The sequence below is a fragment of the Epargyreus clarus genome, unplaced genomic scaffold (assembly GCF_041222505.1).
Source record: "Epargyreus clarus isolate Ecla_fem2 unplaced genomic scaffold, WU_Ecla_fem_2.2 ptg000001l, whole genome shotgun sequence".
Lineage (NCBI taxonomy): Eukaryota > Metazoa > Arthropoda > Insecta > Lepidoptera > Hesperiidae > Epargyreus > Epargyreus clarus.
In genome coordinates, this window is record NW_027332209.1 from 11,395,095 (window position 1) to 11,416,017 (window position 20,923).

Below are 20,923 nucleotides of genomic sequence, written 5' to 3' on the forward strand. Positions count from 1 at the left end.
CAATTCTGTCAGTCATAATAAATTTATTCTCTGAGAAGAATGACATTAAAATTAATTAATAATTTAAAAACATTGTATGCAATGATTTTTACGTGAATTTTAATCTACCAAGATAGTAGATTTTACATTTGCTGGCGCTCAAAACACACCAAATATACGCGTGCTTAATGCACAGATAAATGCATACTTTAATTATAAAAAAATAATTAACTTACTGATGACTTGATGGTGTGTCATAGTGTGATTTTGCTTTCTTTGCAGAAGGCTGATCACTTTCACTCTCTAAATTATCACAGTCAGACATTTTATTATCAGAAAAATAAGCGGGCAATACTTAAAACATACAAAATACGTCAAGTGGTGTAAAACGAGTTAAAACGACTCCAGTCGCTCTCGCGCGGCGTAGTAATACACACGAATGTCACTGAACACGTCAAACGTCATTATTTTGAATTTTAAGCCTCAAAATGCCTTCTTGTGCAATGCATAAATGCAAAAATTATGCTCGAAAAAGAAACAAGATTCATGGAATCACCTATCACACGTAAATGAAGAGAAATTATTAAATTTTGTTTATTTTTCGTGTTCGATCCGCCATGATTACATGAGTAACCAGAAAGAGACAAAGTATGTTTTTGTCAATGACTTTCATTGATTGAATTGAACTGTCATAGATCAATGAAAAAATTTTCATTGATCTATGACCATAGATCAACAGAACAGAAGTGACATTTTATTGAAGCTCACGATGTTCATACGTGTATGTTATAGTTTAAGATCCCACTGCTTAATTTTTATATTAGTGTGTTTTAGTCAAAATATAACTTTTTATAGTTTATTTTAATAAAATAAAATCGATATATGGGAAATTCTGTATCCTAATCTCTAAATTTTCTTCGATATCTGTGGTAAATAATAAAAAATATTACCATAAAATTTATATAGGATAGTATACGGTATTTTAAAATTTCTTTAATTGAATAAATTAACCTAAACATAATTTAATAAACAATCTTTGTATAGCCAGAAATTAATCCTCAAAAAGACCACGGTAAGATTATATAAAATTCGCATGTCACGATGTTAGTTACTGTACTCCTGCAAAACGCTCTTACTGATTTTCATCAAAATTTATATGCATATTCAGTAAGTCTGAGAATTGGCTACTATCTATCTATTTTTCATATCTCTTAAGTGATAAGGGTTGTTCACCCTTAACATTTTTTTATTTATATGGCAACACAATGTTTGCTGGGTCAGCTAGTACATTTATAAAATGTACACAACTTTGCAATTAATGGTCGTGTGTAAAATAAAACTGAAAATAATAAACATAAATTAGTAAAGATACTTCGCCGCCTTGAAATTGAATGAAGCCACAAACGGCTTATTAGTAAGTTTTTTTTGAATTCTTGACAAATAAAAACATTTTTAGAGAAAATTTACAAATAAATAACTAATACTGCGTAATTTACATAATAGATAAATAATTATTTCAAATATTTTAGGGACATTTTAGCACGGAGACGTGGCAAAACTTTTTTACGCAACTATTTCAATTCTCAAAACTGGGTACATTTTCTTGTTAGGAGTGAGTAATCTTTACTAATATACGATAATAAATATAAACAATTTTTAAATCGTATATTTTAAACCAGTCGATACATCTGTATAGATACATTCTTTCATCAAATTATATATTTATATAATAATAATTTATTTAGTTAAACTGTACTATAACATTTCTACGTAAACGATGTACTAAAACTATTATCGACAGTTCTGGACATTTTTTACCTTCTGTGACAAGCATGAGTATCAATGAGAAATATACGTCCATACGTCCCGTTTTTAACGGGACAGTCCCTTTTTTCGATGCTTCGTGCCGTTGTCTCCGAAATGAACCGTTGCCATTGTCAATTAAGTAACAGTAAATATTATAATTGTGAAAAAAACATGGGGTGCTCCATTTATCAGTTTTCATAAAGCGCCCCACATTTTTTGCACAATTATACTATTTACTTTTCCTTAAGTGATTCCTAGATTGAAAATTATTTTCTACTTTTTAGTTAATTTTATCATAAAAGCGTGTTTTTTATTATTTCTAACTATATTTTTTCAAGTAAAAAGTATTTGACATAAAAAAATCGATGTCCCGTTTTGACTGAAGTAATCATTGGTCACTATATTCCATGGTCAATATTTACGTTTGCGTACACTTGAAACGCAAGGTCAAACACTAGTTGTCTTTTTTTATCACATTGTTCTAATAGCTCTGTCCCTTATAGAACATTTGTCTATGTAGTTAAAGGTAATCGTCGCCACGCCAGAAATCTTTTTTACGTGCGGCTATAGATGTTTCACATCAAAAAAGACAACGGTAACTATTTTCCAGCTGGTAGCCAGCCTGCCTCATAGTGGTAACATGTTTTCATTGTTTTACTATAAAAATAACAAATTATGAAGCATTTCATTAAAATTTCACTAAAGTACACACAAAATCCTTCGTGTGAGGTCCTCGTATAAAAATTTGTTCACTGCTAAACCTGCCGGCCTAGATACGGCCAGATAAGGACAAATTAGTGATAACACGATCCCGCCGTGACGGATTGGGGGCACGCTACACTATCTAATATCATGTGGAAAATATAACTAGTAACCTACGTCTTCATTAGCTCCTAGTACTTTAATTACAAGAGAACCAAGTTTATATGGATTTAGAGATAATCGAAATAAAAATAAAAATTGGAGTATAAGTATGGAGTAGGTATTACAAACTTAAACGACAGAGGAGGTATCGCTAGATACTGAATATGTGTTCAAACGGATTTCTCAGGGGCAGCAACGCATGTAAGGTCGATCTTAAACATGACTCCTGTCCTACTCAGGGTAGATAATTTTAATGATCTACTATGATGAATGGATGGATGTGTGATGGATATGTGGACACATATGTCGTCCATCCACGGTGTCTATGATCTATGAATGTAGGTACCATAGATACTTTCAATTATATAGTAAAATAGATCGGACATAGGGAGGAAAAATCCACGACTTATTATTTATCGATGGGTAATACGTTGTTTTCAAATGTAACTTTGTCAAAAATGATAACCAATTCGAGGTAGTGATAGCCCGTTCATCTGTATTCCGGGAAGGAAAGTGTTTGTATGACAATTTCCGCACTATATCCATATATTTAATATCTTTAATAATCACATTAATAAAATTAAAAGATCATACATAGGTATAAATAACATAACGCCCAAGCAATAATAACCTCTTTTCTGCGAAGTCGGTTAAAAATTAAAAAAACATGACCGATATTCCTTATTTACATTCCAAAAATTCAGAGAACGTTGCAAAATATTTATTCCCATTATTCCGAACCACATGCGTCAGAGATAAAGTTTGACGTCTCAGGATGTGTCTAAAATATTTAATTTTGAGAAATATAAATTTAAAAATGCTAATTTAGAAAATCCTACAGATTAAAATTTATGATAAGCCAAAAATGACGCGGGCACAATGCAAACATGACGCACTTACTATTTAATTCATTTATGTAGCTTTTCGAAACAATTAAATGACGTAGATTTAATTAATAAGTAAGTGCTACTGAGAGGTTTTTGCATTCTAAAAGTAGATGTAGCCTATACGCTATTAGCGAGTAATTGAATAAATTAATATACAAAGAGAAAAAATACGTACACAATAATTTCTGCCTCACCGAGGAAATAATGGGAACCGCGGTCAAAGTAAAAACAACAACTGCACACGTTATCAAAGAAGGTAAACAATATTTAATGTCAAAATTATTTAGCATACTTTAATAAAAATAAATAAACCATTCTCCTGGGAACAATCACATGGTTCCTAGTGAACGTATAGTTCCCATATAGCTTGCCAAAACGCACTAACATTTTATTAAAAAGTATAATAATTATTCCAATATATCCTATTTATTATCTTACGCGCAAACAAGTCGCTAATACGCGTGCCTTGTACCATAATTAAAAAAATCATACGGTGCGCATTTACGCTCGCAATGTCACAAAAAAGGCAATTTAAAATTGAGTTCAATTATAATAAAAACTCTAGTTTATTAAGTTTTTACATAAAAGCGACAATAAAATTTAAAGTTAACAAAATTGTATAAATGTATGATGTAGGATTTACATTATATTTTACACTAAGGTCGTTCTTGTACCTAGTTTTTGTTATTTAGTATTTTCGTTTTCCAAATGAACGTTGTAGAAAGTTGATACTGTATTTTTCATTAAAACTTTAAAAATTATACATATTTATACATCAAATGCACATTTAAAATTATATTTTTTGTAGATGGTAAATTATATTTTCTATGGTTTATACTATAAGGATTAGCAAATAATGCTAAAAGCAGTTACGGGCTGATTTTTATAGAAACAAAAATTGTGTCATTAGATTTTGGAGCCGTCTATTTACCTAGCTGGGAATCGAACGAATTCATGTAAAAATACTATTCTGGGAGGCAATCATATACAAAATACTATAAGGAAAGTTATTTTTCTAAGAAACCACATTAGATTATTTATCACTTAGGTTAATTGGTGCCTGTCCCTGTAGTCTCGGGAATAGAATAAGGCTACGGTATCCCCTGCCTATCGTAAAAGGAGACTAAAAGGTGGCTTCCGGAGTTGCGGGCGGCAAGAATGAGAGCTCGAATCGTCCAGCAAGCAACCCCGGGAAGGACGACGGTATGTGTGGTCGCATACCAGATGGTGTGGGGGGAGCCAAAAGTGCTTCCCCAGGGCAGAGCCCGATCGGGGCATCGCGCTTGGAGGACTCCGGTTGTGTTCCCTCGGAGATCGGGATCTCCGAGTTCTCCAACAAGCGTTGAGGACGGCCACCGGGGGGGGGGGGGTTTAGTGCGGTAAAAATCCCACATAACCCGGCGTCGCTCCTATGTCGTCGGGCACCTTTTGAAGGTTTCCCCCTCGTAAACAAAAAAAACAAAAAGGTTAATTGGTCCTAAATTTAGTTGTATGAGTTGACCCTCACATACATACGAACTAACAAAGCAAGAATAAAATAATAATCATTTCTTAATTAACATTAGCGTTAAAAATAACATATGCAATTAAATCTTTAGGCGCTTTCTACACTAACGAAGTTTAAAACACTAAATTGTAACTTGTTCATTGTCCGTCCATTGCATATGCACGTTACGGTTTCTAATTCCTCTAATGTCCATTGTAAAAACAATCTTACGATATAATCTCCGTGTTAGATTTAAAGAAAGCAGATTTCACCGATGCATGATAAACGAGACTGTCTACGCTAAGATTAATTAATCCAGACGTTATTGTTCCGCTATTGTTCCGTGAAAAATGTACACGCGTAAAACGTCATGACACTCATGACAAAATATATTCGCTATACTATCATAGCTTAGTAGTGCGAATTTGGGAAAGAGAATTCGAATCCCGATCACATCGGATCTATCGAAGTTACGTTCTTAGGAATTATAGGTACACTTTCTTATTGCTTTAACACTAAAGGGAAAGATTGTATGAAAACCCTTAAGCTTGAGTTTTTCGTAAAGTTGAATTCTATTAATCCATACTTAGTCAGACCTTCTGCTTCTGCTGGTTTAGCAGAAAATTCCCATTGATAGTAATATGCCACTGAAACCCATTTAGTCAATTTCGAATAGTATTGGAGTTCTTCCTGAAATCAGTGGACAGTGCGTTACTAGTTTACTCATACGACAACTAAGTTAAATACTATTTTGTTCTAGTTTCAATGTAATAAACAAATATTAACAAGGTATATGTATGAAACGATCAAACTTAGTCCTCAAGAATATCAGCAGTATCAACAACTTCAGGCAAAAATCCTCCTAAACAGGAAAAAATGAAGCTCGGATTATAAGAGAAGGGAATTCCATAAGCATACCTCTTCCATAAATATCGCTATTGTTATTTATCACAGCAAACGGTAGATATCTTCCACCACATAACACCATTGTTTGAACGCACGATAAGTTATGTGTTACCTTATCTCCTCATTAAGTAACACGATTGCGTTTCACTACGATGTAGCGATAGTGATGTTCTAATTAAATATTTGCAACGGAATAAATTATATTTTGCTTGTTAAATTCGTGCGAAGTGACGCAAACTTCCAACAGTATTGTGGTGCAACCTCTGATAAGAGTTTGTTGTTATATTATACTAATTGTGTAAAGATCGCCATTTTACATGCTTTTATTTAAATCAATATTTAGACCTGAATGTAAACCAGGTAATCCCAATTGTGGTGAGAAAATCAAAGACTTTCTGAGAAGAAAATACCTATAAACAAATCTAGCTGGAATGAGGTCTTCTTTTGGAATGAGAGCTTAGGTTAGACTTAGACAAACAATCCGTGGACATAATGTGATTACAGCAGGTGGGCCGATGTCCTAAAATTTAAAAGATCGCGTTATTACGTTATGAAAGTGTTAAACGTATAACAGAAGGCGTAGTAATCAATGTTAAAATACCTAAGTATATAAATTACTACACATTGACTTTATGTATTTATTGTACTTAGGCAATTAAAAAAAGGATAATCAAAACTGTTCTCAGTACTTGAGCATAGAGTACCTATTGTGAAATGAAAAATAAATTAATTATCAATAACACATTTCTTTTATAAAATGCATATTTTGTAGATAAGAAAATCCAATTAATCCTGATAAAAGCTACATACAAATTCTTATGTCAACAGGTTACTAATCCTCTTGTCCTTTAAATACTAAATCCTCGACATAACTAACTTTATTTTTGCACAAATAGGTCACTAGCGTGTAGTAAACCTAATATCGTGTAGTTTATCATATAGTTATATCGTATAGTTATAGTTATAGCTAACCTCAGGGGTAGCGGCGCATCTGTGGCCGACCTCAGGAATATATAATCCTATCTAGGGTTGATTACAGATGTCCATAGGTGGCAGAAGTCACTTGCCATCATATGTACTGCATGCTCGTCTACTATTCTTGTATTATTTAACGAATAGATGGACTGCATGAAAGGTTGCTATTTCAATTTTACCTTTTTTAAGTGGTCAGTGCCATTCATGGACCACTGTTACGAATTTAGAATAAAATCGATCATGATACGTGTTTTTGTAATTAAACCTAATAATAAGGCAAACAGGGTATTTGTTGAACTAACCACCATCTTCTATGGACATTATACCTCAAACAACATAAACAATAATCATAAAAGATGAACCTATTTTCTCTCTTTTAATTTACTTATACCGTAAAATAAGTGATTGCTACATTTACCCCAATTAAATGTGGCATATGGAAGGAACAACTCGGCCGTTAACAAAGGATATGCACCAGATACAACACAAGATAACATTTGCAAACAAAACAATACCGAAAGTGTTTGAACCCATTTCAAAATTCAAATGAACGTAAACGAAATTTAATTGGTACGTATAACATTGTATAGTTGTACATTTCAATATACCGTATGATAAAAATTTTGCAAAATTTATTTCTCAAATTCATACTAATGAAATTTGGCCAAGTCAACGCGATAGCGTCATTACCCAAGATGTAGTTATCAATGGTACGCACGTGACAATTTAAACTCTACCTACCCATGCCATAGATAATACTTATAATATAGGACTCATAAAGTGAGAAACACGCCCTCTGATTGTCTGTGTCGCCTACTACTGGAATTGTAAGAAGTCAATCTTATTATTAGGTTACTGCCGCCTATAGACACCTGTATTCTGACCCAAAGAGTGTTTGCCCCACCTACCGCCAAATATAGTTATAATATAGCCTTACTACACTTAAGGATTAGTTTGGAATCAACAGTGTAAGTTACTACTTACCCACACTCCCACACCCTCAAAATACCCTCAAAATAGATATATTGTCTAGGGTTGTACAATCAATATTAAAGTACGCCCAACAACGCAATACCGGCTTTGCCAACTCTTCAAATATCATAAAAAAAGCGAACAATGTAAATATAATATTATAAATTGATTTTAAATGAAATAAATTATATGCATATGACTCGTACTTAAAACATGTGTTATTAGTACGTAGTATCTTTATTAAGGACGAATTTAATACATTTGCGATATTAGGTAATAACGTCACACAAGATTTTCTTAATTACCTTTTCACTAATTAACTAATTAAGAAGAGAAGTAAATAGAAATAGAAAAATTATAAATTATACGTCTGCATATTTTGTATGTTTAGTTGTATATGTTTCAAATTTGAAATGTAACTCGTATGCGTATTTCAGAATATTTAACTTAAATATAAAGTGATACTTGTCTCCAGCATTAAAATACGACAAAATCTCTGTTACTTAGGCTTTTTTTATAATATAAGAGTAGCAGACGAGCATGCAGTCTGTAATCAACCCCAGATAGGATTAGATATTCCTACCTGAGGTCGGCCACAGATGCGCCGCTACCCCTGAGGACTAAGCTGGAACGCCTCGGAAAAGTCTGTCTCCCTTATCACACCCTTCAAACCGGAACGCAGCAGCGCCTAATACTGCTGTTATTAGGTAAAAATAGGTGTGCCGGAGTCGACACAAAGGTGCCACAAAGGATTCTACCACCTTCAGCTTATTAGGATCATCAGGTTTATCCATAGTTTGCGGTCAAGAATTTATTCAAGGATGGGACTAAATTCTCATTTACATACAATGAGTATGTAGGTATGTATGTATCATAAGAAAAATTCAACTCATCTTTGCAAATCGGACAATCACAATATAACTCATCAATTGCAATTTATTGATCCCTGCAATTGGACTTTCAGTTGCAACATGATTGAGTTCCACGCAATTTGCTTCGCTTCATGTATTTATATGTACTTTAACTCTGACATTTAAGCGTCTCATATTTCTCTTCTAATCCTATAGTGACATTTACAAACGTTGAGCCCGTACTATAGGTTCTGAGACCAAGTTGACTTTTAAATCGTGATACTGATACCTTACTTAGTTCCGTAGCCACCCATTGCAGTTCTATTTATTTAACTGACTCATGTATTTACTTGACGCAAGAAATTATTTTACATATCGTAGGACAGTTCGTCCTTTGACTTCAGAGATACCACCGCCACCTCCGTGTCGGTCATTAGAGATTCAACTAGAGAATTATTATAAAAGTAAAAACACCCGACTTCGTAGAATATAGCCTATGCTACTGCCATAAATTAGACGAATCCGAGGACACCTCATATTTAAAAATCCGTCAAATCGGGTGAAAAAAACGTTATTTTCATAAAAACAAACTTACATCCAGGTTTGAAATTAGGTAATTAGTAAATTACATTTATTTATACAGTTAAGGAAACAAGTACCTTCGGGCATTTCTAATTACTATTACTTACATATTCTTTTGAAGGATTCATTGGATAATTTAAGCAATTAAAATCGATAAAAATCAAATGAAATAATGAATGCATTCTGTTATACAATACATACCTACATTATACATATTCATATTTGAACCCATATATACATAAATAGTTCAATTTAGCATTGAGATTGGGAAGTAGGGTAATTTAGGACACAGGCCGCGAGGGGCAAGAGAAACTAATTCAAACGTGCCACAATTACCGGAATTCAGAGGGTTAGTTAACCAAGACGTCAGAGACACAATCAATTATCTACGAGGGAATTCCCGACATAAATTATTCGTAGGTTTAGAACACATGTACAATTTGAACATATGTCAATTGCATAGTTATAATATGTTATTACATAAATGCAGAACAATCGATCTCCTGCCTAAAAATAAAAGTGTCAACTGCTGTGTTGATCTGGCTTAAAGAGTGTGATAAGAAAGACATAGTTTTCTGAGGCGTTTCAACTAATCTTTAGGGGTAGTCACGCATGCGTGGCTTACTTCAGGTAGGATATTATTCTTATCTGGACTTCATTACACATTTCTATGAGCGGCAGTTACCACTTATCATAAGGTGGCCTGTATGGTTGTTTGCTACTTCTATATTATATAAAAAACGGAACCCTTAAAACTACAAGAAAAAAGATTATTTAAATATAGATTGTAATATAGTAGGATATATACAGAAAAGTGGCAAGTTGTAGAAATCAGCCTTATATAACATACCTCACCTACAGAGCCAATTAATCCATGATCACTTTCAATTTTATTACGCGTCAGTAGAAAATTATAGGATGACGATGACATAAGGATAACTGCGTTTATTTGTATCCGTGTTGGTTATACATGCATACATATACAGGGTGAATTTTTAAAACGGGCCTTCAGGGCGAAATCCGAAACTATAAGGATTAGCGAAAAATGCTGAGAGAAGTTACGAGGCCGATTTTGATAAAAACTAAAACTGCATCATTACTTTTTTAAAATAACTTTTTCCCTAGCCGGGAATCGAACGAGTTCAATTAAAAAAAAAATACACCCTCTATATTATTCCACTATCTGATAGTGTTGCTTATAAGGATCAAAATCTGGGAAGTAATGATAAATGACAAACAAAAGGAAAAGCCTCAATTTTAAGAAAATACGTATTTTTTATATTAATTTGGCAGTTAAGTTCCCGCCATTCATCAATTTAAACATTTCGCGTATTAACATTTTTTTAGCTCAATGTTTCAAATCATTCGAAATGAACGTTTTGTTCTTCAAGAATTTATATTTTTATGTCCGACTTAGTTAAGGTTACTTTTAGGACCATGATAATAGATTTAACTTGCTATGGGCGGAGTTTCGTTTAATACAGATGTAAAATTGACAATTTACGAGAATGTCTTTTTCGAGTCAAATCCGAGTGATAACTAAACAAAGAGATATAGAAAATTATATTTACTGTTGAAACGTAGTTATAAACAACAAACAGTAACAATTTACTATTTAATCACTTATCTATTTTTATTAAAAAATAAATCCTAAAAACGGCGGTAATTTACTTGCCAAACTATTACTTACTCATACTAAGCCGTATGTCACGGTTATAACATCGAATAATTAGTTGATTAACCAACAAATTCTTCAATGGTATGACTTACGTATGTTTCTAAAGAATTACACATAAATCATTTGTTATGTATAATCCTTAAGGATTAGTATGGCAATGTATGGAAAAATATGTATTATCTTCAAAATTTTCCTTTTCCTTTAACTTGTCACATAACATTACTTCCCAGAATTTGATCCTTATAAGCGACACTATCAGATGGTGGAATAATATAGAGGGTGTATTTTTTTTAAAAATGAACTCGTTCGATTCCCGGCTAGGGAAAAAGATATTTTAAAAAACTAATGATGCCGTTTTAGTTTTTATCAAAATCGGCCTCGAAACTCCTTTCAGCATTTTTCGCTAATCCTTATAGTTTCGGATTTGGCCCTGAAGGCCCGTTTTAAAAATTCACCCTGTATACTAGGTTTTGCCAGCGACTTCGCTGGCATCCACGTATGTTTTTGGTTAGGTATGTCTGTTATGATAAAAAAATATTTTCATTGTGGTTTAAATACTTTGTAACTGTAATTATATCATAATTTTAACTTTTCTGATGCATCTATCATTAGTAACCCACGTTTGAATACACATACGCGTTTTTAAAATATAAAATAATTGACAATCCATCAATCCCTTTTTTTCAAAAATATCATCATTAGGTATAAACTTTGTAATCCATCCCAAAAAAAATCCCATGGATAAACCACTTAAAAATTCAATTGCTTAGTTTACAGAGTTACACCTTGTAACTTTAGTTATTACACTATTTTTTACCACTATAACTACCCGCTCAGGAAAATAACAGTCACCTTGATACTTGCTTTTTGACTTACTATTTTCTAATCATGGTATTTCCTGTGACTCAACATCAGTTCTTCGTAAAATACCTACACCATTTTTAAGTAAGTAAGTACATGATTCTCACCGCGTTATTTTTAAAACTATAATCTCTTATTTATAAATAAGCACAATAATAAATCACATTTGGAATAGCTTAAAAGATTTATAGATTATTTATTTGTAAGATATCAAAACATGAAAAGTTGCATTTAAAATATAGTTTTGTGTCTGTATTCAGGATAAACTACAAAATAACTTAAGCTACTTTTTTTTGTAGAATGAATTATCTTAAATATTAAGGATTTCTTGTCAAAAAAACTATGGAAGGAACTACGCACGCGCGTCAGTATGAACAATATATAAAATATGGACAATGTCTGTCCGTCTTATCAGTGTATGTGCTAATGAACGGAACATAAAGCATTCCCGACGCATTCGTCGCGGGATGAGTGACGCAAGCGAGGACGTGGTTATTGCTGCAGCATTCCTGAAGCCCATAAAGATGTTATCTCAACAGTAATTGTATGACGCAATGTTCAACGAGCGACACGCGATATATGTATGTGTGAAGTAGCTTTTGTCAGTGACTTTGTACGCGTAAATCACAATATCATAAAATGATTAAACCTCTATTTTATCCCTTTAAGGTTAATTTTTAAATATAAAGAAATAGGTGTTTCATTATTTCTAAGTAAAAAACATTAAGTTTCATAGAGCTTGCTTCAAAATTGGCAAATTTTCAAACCCTTTGTGGTTACGTCATAAAAGGAACCTATATTCAAAATTTCGTGCATCATCAGGAGTTTAGGCTCGACGATGATGAATCAGTCAAAGGACGAGCATTTTGCAAGCTTTTATTTAGTTTCACCTGTCCCGGTGTTTGTAATGAATATTGCAAGATAAATTTCACCCACATCCCAGTATCCGATTGAGCTGAAATTTCGCATGTATGTATGTTATTCATGATGAGTATTTATAAATAAATATACAGCAACTTTATTGCTTGTATGAAATTGAAGTAGCAGACGAGCATGCAGTTCAATGATGATAAATGAACAAAGATATATTTAAGATGATTATATATTTTTAGGAATAAAGATAACTACAGGACTTAGAATAATTATGAAAACTCCGTAGATTAATAACTTTAGTAAGTAATATAAGATAATGTTTCAGAATGATAGTTTACTTTCTTTTCGGAAACTAGCTAAACATAGCGATATTATTGACATCTTAATAATCGAATGGCAGAGGAAACGATGTTTCAAAAAAACGCAGTTATTTTGTAATTAGTCAATTTCAGTAATCACATAATAGTTGTTGTTCTAGCCACTAATGAAAATCATTGCAACGTCGGCCATATTTTTTTCGCGGCATATTTGCACGATGTCCACGTTAATGTCTTGTAAACACGCCGCCTCAGTTGACATCCAATTCGTAGTAATTTAAGAACCTTGCTGCTTATAAGGACTAATTACTTTTATTGCCTATGTTTCCTTAGCACTAACATATTAATTTGACGTAATGAACGTAACATTAATTGCCTTGCCGTAGTGGTAAAGGAAAACCTCAAGCAACCTACAGGCCTAAGTTTTCCATGATGTATCAGATTAACAAGAGTTTTTACCCTACAGCGGACAGTAATGCTCTTCGAGCGTATGTAGATGTTACGGGCATTCTATTATGATTTACGATTTTAACATTTTTTTATAATATAAGAGTAGCAGACGAGCATGCAGTCCACCTGATAGTAAGTGGCTATTGCCGCCCATGGACATCTGTAATCAACCCCAGATAGGATTAGATATTCCTACCTGTGGTCGGCCACAGATGCGCCGCTACCCCTGAGGACTAAGCTGGAACGCCTCGGAAAAGTCTGTCTCCCTTACCACACCCTTCAAACCGGAAGACAGCGCCTAACACTGATGTTATTAGGTAGAAATAGGTGTGGCGGTGGTGCCGCCGGAGTCGAACCACAAAGGGTTCTACCACCTTCAAGGATATCGTTCGATTCGTCGAAATTTTGGGAGTAACATGTGGCTATATTTTAAAGCAAAGCTTTTCTCTTTTAATAATGAATTATCCAGTAAAACCGTGATTAACATTCTACTGGATATTACAAACCGTACTCTCCACCCTCTCCCACCTTTATCTGTGAAATAAGCTCGAACATAGTACGCTGAAGTAAACTTAGTAAGCAGTCGATTAAGTGCAACACAACAAGGCGGAAATAACACAGTTTCCAGCAAGAAATGCCGGTCACAATAACGACGTGTCGTTGAGAAAGTGTGATGGTATCGCTGTTCCCATGGTTTTTCTTGACACAATGAAGGCCATGAAAAGACGGTCATTCGAAGCTACTGTTAAGATCAATGTGATGACGTACAAAAAGATTTACCACTTTTAAAAAACAAATGTTTTATTTTTATTAAAAGTCTTATTTTAAACGCCGTTTAAATTTGTTTTAGACAGGACCCTAATAATATTTTTCGTTTGAATATCCATTCTTGGATTCTACAGATAGACGGACAGACAAAAATCCGTCTTATGTATTTCAGTCGCAAGGCAACAGAATAAATTAATATATGCAATGCAATGTGTGCAATATGTTGCCCTAGCTCCCCGTAAGTTTAACTAAGACATGAAAAGAATAATTATTTGGTAATCATTACACTAAAGCTACACTATTACCCAATTTATCTCATACAAAATCTCCTCTCATAAATGTGCCTGTTTCAAGGTAACAATGGCTCAGCTCCTCATGTGACCAACAAGTCCTTATCACTGTAAGCAGTCCAAATATTGCTAAAACAGTAAGAAGGCAATTCTAATTTCAACACAACGTAAGACTTTGATCGGTTTGCTTTATAACGTATGTATAACGGATACGTAGGCTAAGAGTATGCAATAAAATGAATTGCTAACAGTTTAAGAGTAATTTTATTTTATAATTTAGCTTCACCAATTCGCAGGTTTGCAGTGCCTCCATCTTCTTCGTCTGTGCGCCAAATTTCAATTGCAAAGAATGACATGTGCTTAGCAGTGGGACTCATTGCTGTATTGCTGTATACAGCAAAATTGTACATCATTTGTAAATGCATTATGTTTCTTACATTCTGACCTCAAAACTTCGTCAATTCCAAGAAACCATAATGTTTAAAGAAATAATTAACTGACCTGATGAAAAATTTCATAAAATGTTGTACTGTATCAATAGATTATGATCCGGAAAAGTATCAGTAAAAATATACGTAACGAATAAATAATATCTGTACTTTGGAAAACACGATCTCGTATGAAAGCTTGGACTGTGACACATACTCGCAAAGAAACTAAACATGAGCAATATTTCGAAATATTGAACAACCAACGTACGTACTTATGCCTAAAGTAGCACATCATCGTCACTTGGTCCGTTTAAGACGGTTAGCTCAATTGAATCATCTGGACCGGTCGGAGAGCAATTGTTAATCCTGTCTCATGCGGGCACTAAAATTGTTTATGGGTGGGTATATATTCCTTTAGACGCCACACGCTCGGAAATTAATCGAGTAGCGGATACTTGTAGCGCAATATCACATAAAAATGACAGGATCAAAATATTTATTAGTATGAAAGGTGAAAGAACCAGTATGGATTCAACTATGCTACGCCCATTTCTATTAAGAAACAGATCTTGCGTTTCAGTGAAGGGGTATGGATGCCGACCTAAATATAAGGCGAAAAATAAATATCAACGTGTGTCATCATTTGAGTTTGGCTTGTTGGCTAGACACAGTCCCTCCATAGCCCTCTAGGATCACTGCATTTATAGAACTAATACTGATACTACGAGTAATAGTATTCCCTGTGTCGTGGGGTTTGTAATAACTTCTCTGTATATCGGAACCAGAATGGTGTTACGATTACGATTTATGGGGGCTAAAACAACACAGTTAGCGGGTCTGGGAAGGAACATATACATATACCTACTATGGTATATGTGGTCGCATACCATCGCAAGTACCTATGTTCATTATTAAGACAAAAATATTGCAGTCATAAGCAAACAAAATATATTTTATTATGTAACGGGCACTCACGATATGCGCTTTTTTAATTTCTTTATTGACGATATTTAGTAAGTACCCGTACCATAGGGAAAATATCTCAATTCCGCGAGAATTTTTGTCTAAAATCAAGTAATATATATGTTACGTAAATATGAATTGTACATACTAATTTACGACATACTTCTTGCAGATCAACTATCATTAATCTTTAAGCATCCGTACGACAGGTATCCATTTCGCTGTTAACAAAGAATGCTGTATTGTTTCTAACAGACCTATTAAATTTGATGTATTGCAATTTTATGCGAAATTAATCTTATCTATTATACTAGGTGGAAATGGAATGCGGCCTTTGTTTCAATGAATGAAATACCGTTATTGTTGTAGAGAATTATTGCTTCACATTTTATGATTTTATTAGGACTAATATATTTTATTTAGGGGGCATTGATTTGACACATATTTGATGATTTTCATGTATGATAATCGTCCCCATTTCATCACAGATTTGTGGCTGCAAATTATTTTAAGCATCACTAATCCCCGTTATTAATAAATTACCTATCCAGGTTTAGCCTAAGATCAAAATTGTATAGTATTTAGTAAGAAGAAATTGCCAAATTTCAATATTTGATAGATAAAACATAGGATAGATTGTTTATTAATACTGAGCTCCAGTCACTACTGAAGAAGGTGTTGTGCAGAATATTTCCACGTCTCTCCAATGTACACTGGTGTAAAATAGTGTGGTTCATGTCATCGAACAAACCATAAAGCTTCTGACAAGCTTGTCTTGTCTTGTTAAACCTAATGATAGCTAATGTACCGACGGCCTAACGTGCCCTCTGAAGCATAAACAAATACTGTTAGCTTTGAGAAACAATATTTTAAATATTTTATTCTAAGACGTTTTTCCAAATCAAAAATCTGTGTGGTTTCGAATTCAAAAAGAGTGTTTATCACGTACGTCTAATCGAAGTTGATGCAACTATTATAAAAATCTACCGACGGTACCTATATTGTACGAGACGTTCCTTTCCACGCATTTTAAATAACACGGCGTGCATAATTTTATAGAGCACCGCTATTGAACGTTATAGCACAATTGGAACTAAATTTCAACAAATTCGCTTTTCAAAACTCGGAAGTGATTTTAAAAAACGGTCGCCGGTTCGCTTCCTTCAGCAGTCACGCGAACGCAACTGACATTAGCGCGAAAATTAAATGTCTTCCGTATATCCGTTATCTAGTGAACGATCAATTAATGTTAGAAAGTGGGTAAAAAAAGTGTTTTTTTGTGCAGAATGCAGCGGTGTGACAAATGGCGGTGATGCATCAGAGCGTCGGAGCGTCAGAGCGTAATCTTCGCATTGCGGTACTTACATAGCTATCCAGCTTTGTTTTTATGTAATGAAAGCGACCAGCGTTCTGTCCGTTGGTGTTATGCTATAAATAATATAAAAAAACGGAATTTTATTAAGGAATTTAAGTAAGAAATGTGTATGTAGTCTGTCTGATTTTCTGGATAGTTAGTCTCTGTCTCCCTCCGACAAATTCAAAACCCAAATAGCTTAAACCTTATTCAATTTTATTATTCGGAGCAGTGGGTTGATTTGAAGAGTGTTATAAGGCAAATATACTTGCACAAGTCGTTCCAACCTAATTATCAGAGGTAGTGAACAACGCGTTTATGTAACCTCAAATAGGAATTAAATTCCTTATTTTTTTCTTCCAGATGCGCCGCTACCCCTGGGGGCTAAGCTTACCACACCCTTCAAAACGGAACACAGCAGCGCCTAACACTGCATTTATTAGGCAGAAATAGGTGTGGCGGTGGTGCCGCCGGAGTTGAACCACAAAGGGTTCTACCACCTTCCAAAATCTTATTTGGGTCTGATTTTCTATATACATAGACAGCAGTGATCACTTGCCATCAGTTAAACTGTATGTTCATTTGCCTTTATAATAACACTGAACATAGTTAACAAAATGATATATGTATCTACCAAAGCTTGAAATAAAAAAAATACAAAAAATATACTAACTTTACAAAATATAAGTGTATTGTATGTTTCGTTATTTGTGCGTAGGTGTGTACTGACCCTTAACCTTCATGCCGGTATGTGGTACATAACGGTCTGCCATATGGGGCTTAGTAAACCGTTGAAAAATATTTTTTGCTCATTAATCTACTGCAACCACATAAAGCTGTCGGTGCCTGTTCTTATTATTGTGAACGTTAAACCTTGTCGGAAGCCTTGTGGACCTTAAACATCTGACATCGTTTGGTCACTAACATACCTTTCGTCATTATGCATTGGAGCAGCATAGTAGAGTATGCTAGAAGTCTCCTTGTAAAGAAAGATCTGTTCCCAGCGGTGACACAAAACACTTGTGGAGGAAGCTCTAGACTTCTAGTAGGTGTGGGGAAACTCATGTCCAGTAGTGGGACTTAATAATCCTATTATTTTTATAGTAAACTTGTGAAAACACCTTGTAAAGTGGTAGTTGTATAGACATTCAAAAAGTGCTCTGTTAAGAACCTATTTTGAAATAAATAAAAATATTTTCATATTTACTTGTTAAACAATAGATATTTTTATATAAATAAGTAATAAGTTATATTATATATAATAAATATAGCTATATTATTATATTATATTATTTATAATTGTCTTAATTTATACATAAACAATTAAACCAGAAGCAAATTGTTATGTCAGTATGCTCATTGTTTGCTATAAATGGTATTGCAGCTTACAATAAGTCCCCGCCGGGATTGAACGCGGAACCCCCATACAGTACATAACAGTACTGCACTTCAATGCCATTATACATTGCATCTTATCTAATATTGAGTCTCAATTACTTAGAACGTTCGTAACAATAAGAACCATTTTAACTGCGTCCTCAACCCACTGATGGGTATGGGTACAGCTAACTATGCTAAATTAGAGGTAACACCCTGAAGGTCGAACCTCAGACCCTCCGAATGTGAAGCCGAGGTTCTAATTACTAGGCCTACCATTGCTTTACTTAATCCCTATAAATTACCCTTAGTAAAACATTCCCACGTATGGTATAGATGTTTTCAAAACCACAATATAGGATACCTACATAGCTATAACTATTACGATCAATTAGACTAATCTTGAGGGTATACAACTTTACGTTATTTCAATAATTTTCTTGACCGGATTTATTGCTACAAAGTAACAATACAAGTAGTATTGTCATTTAATATTTAAATAAAGTTTAAGTTAAAGAAAGATAAAAACAATTATGATTGAAGAAAAAACTAGTAATTGAACTATAATGAAAGTAACTACCGACAATTCAATTATTTTAAAGACGACGACGGAGAGTTAATAAGAAACCATGATTAATCAGTAGATTAAAATCATAAGAAAACCAACACAACAATAATAGTAAAAGTAAAACAGTAAAAGTAACTTTGAACTGCAATGAACTTGCCGGCGTTTCTTTTGCATAATGGAAATCCGTATCATATACCGTAATCCAGAAATCCGATCCGCACAAAGGGTTAACACATGAGCCTAACTGCATAATACTCGTATATAATAGGTGCGTTACATACCTCAGAGATGATACCGCACCGCTGTACCGTTACCACAACACTCATTCACACACAAACAATAATCCCAAATCACGACCGCTGACTACCAGTTGCGCACATCGACTACACTACAACTACTCAGATAAGTGAATCTAGATAGCAAGGTAAAAGTGCTAAAGCGGCGCACACACGCACAAAGGTACCCTGACTAATCTTGTGTTGGACTGAATTTTATCGGGACGTACTCACGATTGCGGGTAGAGCGTGAAGTTTTAAAATTGATAGGTCTATAGAAAGTTTACTGAATCATTGAACTGTATCTAATGTTTGTTTACTTTAGATTGTCTGTAATTTCATAGTACATTTCAAAGCTTTGTCGGTATGATAATAAAATAAAATTTTGTGACTAATCTACAAGATAATACAAAGGAACAAGTTGTTATTAATTTTTTATCGATTTGTACTGACTTATTTTGAAAACTACTGTTCGGATTTGGACCGTGTTTTGAACTTGATTTGACTTTATTTCTGCCTAATAACAGCAGTATTAAGGGAAATATACTTTTCCGTGGTATTCCACCTTTGCCCTTAAGGATAGCGGCGCATTTATGGCCGACCTCAGATAGGAATCTAATCTTATCTGGGGTTGACTATAGATGTCCATTGGCGGCAGTAGTCACATATCAAGAGATGGACTACATGCTCGTCTACTACTCCTATATTATGTAAAAAAATTGAAACGAAACTTGTTCTCTTATTTTCTTATAATGGACGCACGGATGACTGTACGTCTCCATAACGCTAATCTAGTTTAGATTAGTAAGGAAGACACGGATTAGTGACGATCTCGTGACGGATGTTCTTAAACCGTCTTAAAAGACCACCAAGATTTAACGGCGGTTATCCAATGATAATAGTGGGACCGACGACCTAGCTTACCCCTCGAATTTAGCCTCTACAGCGGTCACTCATCAATCTTCCAGGGCCTGACGTTTCTTAGCTATATAGATCACGATTCGCAGCCATGAGGTCGTGCGCACTTTTTGACCTTAAGTAAACCTATGATATTTAGGTTACTTATGTAACTATACAATTATTATAAAAACAAAAATCCCGACTGCCTAAAAATATAGCCTATGTCCCTCCCAGCGTTTAAACGAATCCAACGACACCGTATAAGACAAAGGTTAAAGGCCGTTTGTGCTGCTGGGCATGCATAAGAATGATATATGTAAATACAGACAAACGAAAAACATTACATTAGCTAATTTTTACAAGAATGTGGAGGACATTCCGGTAAAAATTTGCTAATGCGCTATCCTCAAAATTAGTCTAGATAACAACTTTTGCACTTCGAAAGCGACTCGAAAAACTGCATCGCATAGTCTTGATACGCAGTACATAGCGCGAGATAAAACTGATACT

General features: G+C 34.1%; 1 protein-coding gene across 1 annotated transcript in view; it reads right to left on the bottom strand.

The window, feature by feature from the left end:
• IP3K2 (Inositol 1,4,5-triphosphate kinase 2) overlaps positions 1–19,687 on the bottom strand; it is a 197,401-nt gene extending 177,714 nt beyond the window's left edge. The window contains exon 1 of the mRNA XM_073081427.1: positions 19,520–19,687. The gene's annotated coding sequence lies outside the window, so the exon portion shown is untranslated. The remainder of the gene's footprint in view (positions 1–19,519) is intronic.
• Between the last annotated feature and the right edge of the window lie 1,236 nt (positions 19,688–20,923).